Below are 8398 nucleotides of genomic sequence, written 5' to 3'. Positions count from 1 at the left end.
AAAAGTGCAAAGAATAGTGTGGATTCAGCGGACTGGGAGAGAGATAAAGAACAGCAAAGGAAGACATAGAAGATAGTAAGAGCTGCAAACAGGAATATGAAAAGAACCTTTCTAACCTACAAGATGCTCTGGTCAGACTGCCCATCACATCGCAACCTCTAATCTGATTCAATCTCGGGCACGGCTTTGGTGCAATTGCTTGCTAATGATCAGCGACTGTGGTTATTCATTGACCTCCTCATTCCCCCACAGATGGGACATTCCGAGTGACTCCAGGGTCTCCAGAGGGAACAAATCTCGGTTTGATTGTTGGAATTGTGATTGGGGCCGTCGCCCTGATTGCTCTCGTCGTCGGTGCCGTTGTGTGGAAGAGGAGAGGTAGGAAATGAGAGCAGAGTCTGTCACTCTCTGGTATGAGCAGCTAAATGTTACAGCACAGAGTCCAGTGATGTATAGGGAGCGAGGGGTGGGTGGTTGTGGTGGGGGAGCTGTTCATGACTGATGTTCTGTCTGTTTCTGTCTCTTGTAGGAGGAGAGAAGAAATCTGGTTACAGCCCAGCAAACCGTAAGTGTGCAAATTGTACAAGGATGTGTGTCTGTGTCTCTGTCTCGGCCTCCCTCTCTCTCTGTCTCGGCCTCCCTCCCTCTCTCTCTGTCTCGGCCTCTCTCTGTCTCGGCCTCCCTCTCTCTCTCTCTCTGTCTCGGCCTCCCTCTCTCTCTCTCTGTCTCGGCCTCTCTCTGTCTCGGCCTCCCTCTCTCTCTCTCTCTGTCTCGGCCTCCCTCTCTCTCTCTCTGTCTCGGCCTCCCTCTCTCTCTCTCTCTGTCTCGGCCTCCCTCTCTCTCTCTGTCTCGGCCTCCCTCTCTCTCTCTCTGTCTCGGCCTCCCTCTCTCTCTCTCTCTCTGTCTCGGCCTCCCTCCCTCTCTCTCTGTCTCGGCCTCTCTCTCTCTGTCTCGGCCTCTCTCTGTCTCGGCCTCCCTCTCTCTCTCTCTCTGTCTCGGCCTCCCTCTCTCTCTGCCTCCCTCTCTCTCTCTCTGTCTCGGCCTCCCTCTCTCTCTCTCTGTCTCGGCCTCCCTCTCTCTCTCTCTGTCTCGGCCTCCCTCTCTCTCTCTCTGTCTCGGCCTCCCTCTCTCTCTCTCTCTCTCTCGGCCTCCCTCTCTCTCTCTCTGTCTCGGCCTCCCTCTCTCTCTCTCTCTCTGTCTCGGCCTCCCTCTCTCTCTCTCTGTCTCGGCCTCTCTCTCTCGGCCTCTCTCTCTCGGCCTCCCTCTCTCTCTCTCTCTCTCTCTCTGCCTCGGCCTCCCTCTCTCTCTCTCTCTGCCTCGGCCTCCCTCTCTCTCTCTCTCTCTCTCTCTCTCTCTGCCTCGGCCTCTCTCTCTCTCTCTCTGCCTCGGCCTCCCTCTCTCTCTCTCTCTGCCTCGGCCTCCCTCTCTCTCTCTCTCTGCCTCGGCCTCCCTCTCTCTCTCTCTCTCTCTGCCTCGGCCTCCCTCTCTCTCTCTCTCTCTGCCTCGGCCTCTCTCTCTCTCTCTCTGCCTCGGCCTCCCTCTCTCTCTCTCTGCCTCCCTCTCTCTCTCTCTCTCTGCCTCGGCCTCCCTCTCTCTCTCTCTGCCTCGGCCTCCCTCTCTCTCTCTCTGCCTCGGCCTCCCTCTCTCTCTGCCTCGGCCTCCCTCTCTCTCTCTCTCTCTGCCTCGGCCTCCTTCTCTCTCTCTCTCTGCCTCGGCCTCGGCCTCCCTCTCTCTCTGCCTCGGCCTCGGCCTCCCTCTCTCTCTCTCTCTCTCTGCCTCGGCCTCTCTCTCTGCCTCGGCCTCTCTCTCTGCCTCGGCCTCCCTCTCCCCCTCTCTCTCTCTGCCTCGGCCTCCCTCTCCCTCTCTCTCTGCCTCGGCCTCGGCCTCCCTCTCTCTCTGCCTCGGCCTCGGCCTCCCTCTCTCTCTGCCTCGGCCTCCCTCTCTCTCTCTCTCTCTCTCTCTCTCTCTCTCTCTCTCTCTGCCTCGGCCTCCCCCTCTCTCTCTCTCTCTGCCTCGGCCTCCCTCTCTCTCTCTCTCTCTCTGCCTCGGCCTCCCTCTCTCTCTCTCTCTCTCTCGGCCTCCCTCTCTCTCTCTCTCTGCCTCGGCCTCCCTCTCTCTCTCTCTCTCTGCCTCGGCCTCCCTCTCTCTCTCTCTCTCTGCCTCGGCCTCCCTCTCTCTCTCTCTCTCTCTGCCTCGGCCTCCCTCTCTCTCTCTCTCTCTCTCTGCCTCGGCCTCCCTCTCTCTCTCTCTCTCTCTCTGCCTCGGCCTCCCTCTCTCTCTCTCTCTCTGCCTCGGCCTCCCTCTCTCTCTCTCTCTCTCTGCCTCGGCCTCCCTCTCTCTCTCTCTCTCTCTCTCTCTCTGCCTCGGCCTCCCTCTCTCTCTCTCTCTGCCTCGGCCTCCCTCTCTCTCTCTCTGCCTCGGCCTCCCTCTCTCTCTGCCTCGGCCTCGGCCTCCCTCTCTCTCTCTCTCTGCCTCGGCCTCTCTCTCGGTCTCGGCCTCCCTCCCTCTCTCTCGGTCTCGGCCTCCCTCTCTCTCGGTCTCGGCCTCTGTCGCCATGTTCTAAAATAGCTCTTTGACAGAAATCTTTTCCTTCCACAGCTGCTGAAAGAGGAGAATCATCCTCGAACTCGTCAGCCCAGGCTTGAGGTACGAAGTCACTCACTGGAGTTTAACAGCAGCTGAACTCGCACCACACCAGGTTCACCCCTCGCCCCTGTGCTCGCTGACCCCTCGCTCCTGTGCTCGCTGACCCCTCACCTGTGCTCGCTGACCTACAAATTGGCTTCCAGTCCAGCAATGCCTCAATTTGAAAATTCTCTTCCTTGTTTTCAAATCCCTCCATGGCCTCGTCCCTCACTATCTCTGTAACCTCCTCCAACCCTATAACCCTCTGAGATCTCTGCGCTCCTCCAATTCTGGCCTCTTTCTTCAACATCCCTCGATTTTTAATCACTCCACCATTGGCAGCCGTGCTTTCAGCTGTCTGTCCTAAATTCTGGAATTGCCTCTCTGCCTCTCTACATCTCTCTCCTCCTTTAAGGTGCTCCTTAAAACCTTCCTCTTTGACCAAGCTTTTGGTCATCTGCCCTAATATCTCCTTATGTGGCTCTGTTAAATGTTTTTATTGATATCGCTCTTGTTAATCGCCCTGGGACGACTTGCTACGTTAAAGGCGCTATATAAATGCAAGTTGTTGCTGTTTATTTCTAGAGGGATAGAATTGAAAAGTAGAGAAGTTATGCTAAACTTGTATCAAACTTGTTTAGACCACACGTGGAGATTCTGGTCGCCATATTGTGAAAAGGATATAGAGGCACTGGAGAGGCTGCAGAGAAGACCCCAGAACTGCGTGGTTATAATATCAGGAAAGGATGAACAGGCTGGCTCTCTTAGAGAAGGCTGAGGAGTGACCTACTAGAGGTCTTTATTCTATCAAAACCTTTCATAATTTTAGACAGAGTGTTTCCACTGTGGGGAAGAGTAAAACTAGAGCCCATCAATACAAGATAGTCACCAAGAAATCCAATAGGGAATTCAGAAGAAGCTTCTTTACCCAGAGTGGTGAGAATGTGGAACTCGCTACCACAGGGAGTGGTTGAGGCAAATGGTTTAGATGCATTTAAGGGGCGGTTAGATAAGCTTATGAGGGAGAAGGGAATAGAGGGATATGCTGATAGTTAAATCGAGGAAAGACTGGAGGAGACTCGAGTGGAGCATAAACGCCAGCATAGACTGGTTGGGCCGAATGGCTTGTTTCTGTGCTGTATATCCTGTGTAAACAGCAGGAACTGTGGGCTCAGGGTATCGGGAGGGGCTGTACTGAGTTTTGTCACTGGCTCGCTGCTTTTTCAATTGACGTTTGTGTAGATTTCTCACTCGATGAAAGCTGAGCTCCATGAGAGAGTCTGTAAAAGACACAACCTCCAGTGGTGAGGGGGAATAACTCTTCCAGTCATGGTCTAACATTGATCAACTATGGTTTAATACACAGGAGATCTGTCAATAGAAGCTTGTTTTGTGGTAAGGAACAGTTTTAACCCAGCATCAGTGTCGAGCGCGCTCAGGTCAGGTCGAGAGTGAAGCTTCCCTCCTTCTCGATTTGATCACGAGTCACCTCCTTTCACTCCTGCTGCTCACCATTCATCGCTGCTCTCGCACATCAAAAAGATATACTTGTATATTAAAACCAACAGGGAGGCCATTCAGCCTCTCTGGCTGCTCCTTGCTCAGAGAGCTATGATTTCTCAACTCCCCCCGTATCCCAACTGTCGCAAGCGAATGATGTGCCCACTGCCGGTGCCCCCGCGCCCGGTATCTATCACTTGTTCTGAACTTGTCTTGTCACTTTGTAGCTCTGATCCTGCAGTGATGGTGAGATGTGAATCTCCGGGGGACCTCTTGTTCTATTAAAGGTGTTTGACCTGCTGCAGCATCCAGTTCCCTTGAGCTAATGAATTGAACCTACAATAGTTCTGAGCCGTCAGAAGGCCAAGACTTTAAGTCAGTACGTTGGGGGAGGGAGCAGGTGATTCCAGAAGTGTGGCTGGGTTGTGGAGTTTAATATTCTCGGCAGCGGTGGAATGAATTTAAACAGGGAGAACTGGAGGATTCTAAACCAGGTCTGGTGAACATCAAACTCCAAGATCCTGTCAGCTGCTCAGTGAGACACTGCAGCTGTTTAACATACTGGAGAATGGGATCTGTCACCTGGAGAGGGGCAGCTAGTTGTGCTGAGGATGTGAGGACAGGGATTGGACTTCACCTCGGAGCCTGGACCTTAGACTGATGCATTGTGCAGTGGGCCTTGTGATACTGTGCTGGGACACTCGGTCTTCTCTGAGGTATGGTGCTCCAGGAGTGGTTCCATGGGAAGGACTGTGGGCTAGGCTGGGCTGGGCTCAGTCACATCGCTGCACCCTTTACTTGTGTCTGTAGGGGGCCTGTCCCGTGACACCTGGCACATCCACCAATGGTGGGATGAAGTGAGTAGGGGTGGACAAGAGCCCAGACTTGGAGGAGTGCAGAGATCTCGGAGGGATGTATGGCTGGAGGAGGTTACAGAGCTCGGGAGGAGTGAGGCCATGGAGGAATTTGAAAACAAGATGAGAATTTTAAAATCTAGGCGTTGCTGGACCGGGAGCCAATGTAGGTCAGTGGGTACAGGGGTGATGGGCGAACGGGACTTGGTGTGAGTTAGGATATGGGGTGATGGGTGAGCGGGACTTGGTGTGAGTTAGGATATGGGGTGATGGGTGAACGGGACTTGGTGTGAGTTAGGATATGGGGTGATGGATGAGCGGGACTTGGTGTGAGTTAGGATATGGGGTGATGGGTGAACGGGACTTGGTGTGAGTTAGGATATGGGGTGATGGGTGAACGGGACTTGGTGTGAGTTAGGATATGGGGTGATGGGTGAACGGGACTTGGTGTGAGTTAGGATATGGGGTGATGTGTGAGCGGGACTTGGTGTGAGTTAGGATATGGGGTGATGGGTGAACGGGACTTGGTGTGAGTTAGGATATGGGGTGATGGGTGAACGGGACTTGGTGTGAGTTAGGATATGGGGTGATGGGTGAACGGGACTTGGTGTGAGTTAGGATATGGGGTGATGGGTGAACGGGACTTGGTGTGAGTTAGGATATGGGGTGATGGGTGAACAGGACTTGGTGTGAGTTAGGATATGGGGTGATGTGTGAGCGGGACTTGGTGTGAGTTAGGATATGGGGTGATGTGTGAGCGGGACTTGGTGTGAGTTAGGATATGGGGTGATGGGTGAACAGGACTTGGTGTGAGTTAGGATATGGGGTGATGTGTGACCGGGACTTGGTGTGAGTTAGGATATGGGGTGATGTGTGAACGGGACTTGGTGTGAGTTAGGATATGGGGTGATGTGTGACCGGGACTTGGTGTGAGTTAGGATATGGGGTGATGGGTGAGCGGGACTTGGTGTGAGTTAGGATATGGGGTGATGGGTGAATGGGACTTGGTGTGAGTTAGGATATGGGGTGATGGGTGAACGGGACTTGGTGTGAGTTAGGATATGGGGTGATGGGTGAATGGGACTTGGTGTGAGTTAGGATATGGGGTGATGGGTGAACGGGACTTGGTGTGAGTTAGGGTATGGGGTGATGGGTGAACGGGACTTGGTGTGAGTTAGGATATGGGGTGATGGGTGAGCGGGACTTGGTGTGAGTTAGGATATGGGGTGATGGGTGAATGGGACTTGGTGTGAGTTAGGATATGGGGTGATGGGTGAACGGGACTTGGTGTGAGTTAGGATATGGGGTGATGGGTGAGCGGGACTTGGTGTGAGTTAGGATATGGGGTGATGGGTGAACGGGACTTGGTGTGAGTTAGGATATGGGGTGATGGGTGAATGGGACTTGGTGTGAGTTAGGATATGGGGTGATGGGTGAGCGGGACTTGGTGTGAGTTAGGATATGGGGTGATGGGTGAATGGGACTTGGTGTGAGTTAGGATATGGGGTGATGGGTGAACGGGACTTGGTGTGAGTTAGGATATGGGGTGATGGGTGAGCGGGACTTGGTGTGAGTTAGGATATGGGGTGATGGGTGAACGGGACTTGGTGTGAGTTAGGATACAGGCAGCAGAGTTTTGGATGAGCTCCAAGTTTATGGAAGGTGAGGCCGGCCAGGAGAGCATTGGAATAGTCGAGTCTGGAGGTAACAAAGACACAGAGGAGGGTTTCAGCAGCAGATGATCTGAGGTGGGGGTGGAGACGGGCGATGTTACGGAGGTGGAAGTGGGTGGTCTTTGATGGAGAGGATATGGGGGTCGGAAGGTCATCTCCGGGTCAAATAGGACGCTGAGGTTGCGATCAATCTGGTTCGGCCTCAGACAGTGGCCAGGGAGAGGGATGGAGCTGGTGGCTGGGAATCGGAGTGTCCACAGCGATCTTTCTCAGTTCCACCTCCTGTACTGGGTGCGAGCCCTCCATGTGACCCTGTCTCTCTCCCATTTTCCAGGCTGATTCCGAAGTGAAGTTCACTGGAACTAGAATCTGCACTTGCTGTGTCGCTGGGAGGATTCATTCAGAAGCAACCCAGGATTCTGTATCTTCATTTGGTTTGATTGATTGTCACTGGCTGCTGTCAGTGTTTATAGTAATCTACTGTTTCTATCATTGAGCTGATTTTGGGTTTGATTTTCTTCTTGGTGATTGGATAGAAATCTCCAGTTGGGTTTTTTTGTGTTTTAATGTTAGAGATGTTTTTAATGCAGTCGTTGCTTGGGTTCCTGTAGCTGGGAAATGTTAATTAAGACTATTACAGGGAGGGATCAGCAGGCCGGTGACCAGTCACAGATCACTGACTACGCCTCTAACCTCCACAGGGAGGGATCAGCAGGCCGGTGACCAGTCACAGATCACTGACTACGCCTCTAACCTCCACAGGGAGGGATCAGCAGGCCGGTGACCAGTCACAGATCACTGACTACGTCTCTAACCTCCACAGGGAGGGATCAGCAGGCCGGTGACCAGTCACAGATCACTGACTACGTCTCTAACCTCTACAGGGAGGGATCAACAGGTCGGTGACTAGTCACAGATCACTGACTATGTCTCCAGCCTCTTTCCCTCGGCAAGCTTCAATGTTTTAATTCTCTGATCAGTTTAAGTTTCTGTTTTTACCGCCTGCCTTTGTTGGTGCCTGAGGTGGACCCTGTGTGTCCCGGGACTGCGGTTTATTAAATGGAAGGAACAGCTTCACTTCCCTGAACCCAGCCAGGCTGTCGCTGAGCTGCTGTGCGAGGCTAGGGTGGGGAATGTAAAATGCTTGGGATCGCACTCTGTACCACTGCACTTATCGGCTTAAAGTTTAAATTTGTACCTGTGTAAGAATAAAAGCACTTGCTCCACAAACTGCAGCTGTGTGTTCACTCTACCCAGTCCCAGACCCTGGCACAGAGACTACTAGGAACTCTGGGAGCAACTAGATCAGGGATGACATTTAAACCATTCTCATCACCCCCGTGACCGGTACAATACTGCCAGTGACTCCCAGAGCAGCCAGTGACTCACACTGGCCTCATCATCCCACCTGGATGAAAGTTGCATGTTCACCCTGAGCTGTTACTGTTTTACCATCACAGTGCCCCCCTCTGCTGACTCAGTGAGATCTTGCCTTGCCTCCTGCTCTCGTGTCTAGAGTAGGCCAGTGGGCTGGTTACACTACATGCAGTTTGAGAGAGCTCCCTGAGTCCTGGGACAGACCAGCCACAGGTTCCACCTCCATCAGGGGCAGCCACAGTCTGCCCTCTGCTTGTATCTGCAGGGACTGGACAGTGACTCTACCCTGCCAATCGAAGACCGCATAATCACTGGCTCCTGGCACAGCCTCTGAACTGAGGGAATGTTGTTACAATAGTCCTTGAAAGA

At 53.2% G+C, this 8398-nt stretch overlaps 1 long non-coding RNA gene across 1 annotated transcript; it reads left to right on the top strand.

Annotated features, from left to right (window-relative positions):
* The first annotated feature begins 232 nt into the window (after positions 1-232).
* Positions 233-7882, top strand: LOC147095518 (uncharacterized). The gene is made up of 4 exons (XR_015074807.1): positions 233-378; positions 530-565; positions 2599-2646; positions 6987-7882. It is a non-coding gene; the product is annotated as an uncharacterized LOC147095518 (long non-coding RNA).
* Positions 7883-8398: the final 516 nt, after the last annotated feature.

Source organism: Somniosus microcephalus, unplaced genomic scaffold, assembly GCF_052327205.1.
Source record: "Somniosus microcephalus isolate GS21.2 unplaced genomic scaffold, FLI_Smic_1.0 unresolved_chr1, whole genome shotgun sequence".
Taxonomy (NCBI): domain Eukaryota; kingdom Metazoa; phylum Chordata; class Chondrichthyes; order Squaliformes; family Somniosidae; genus Somniosus; species Somniosus microcephalus.
Note: the sequence above shows the minus strand (reverse complement) of the source record. Positions and strands in the feature narration are given on the sequence as shown.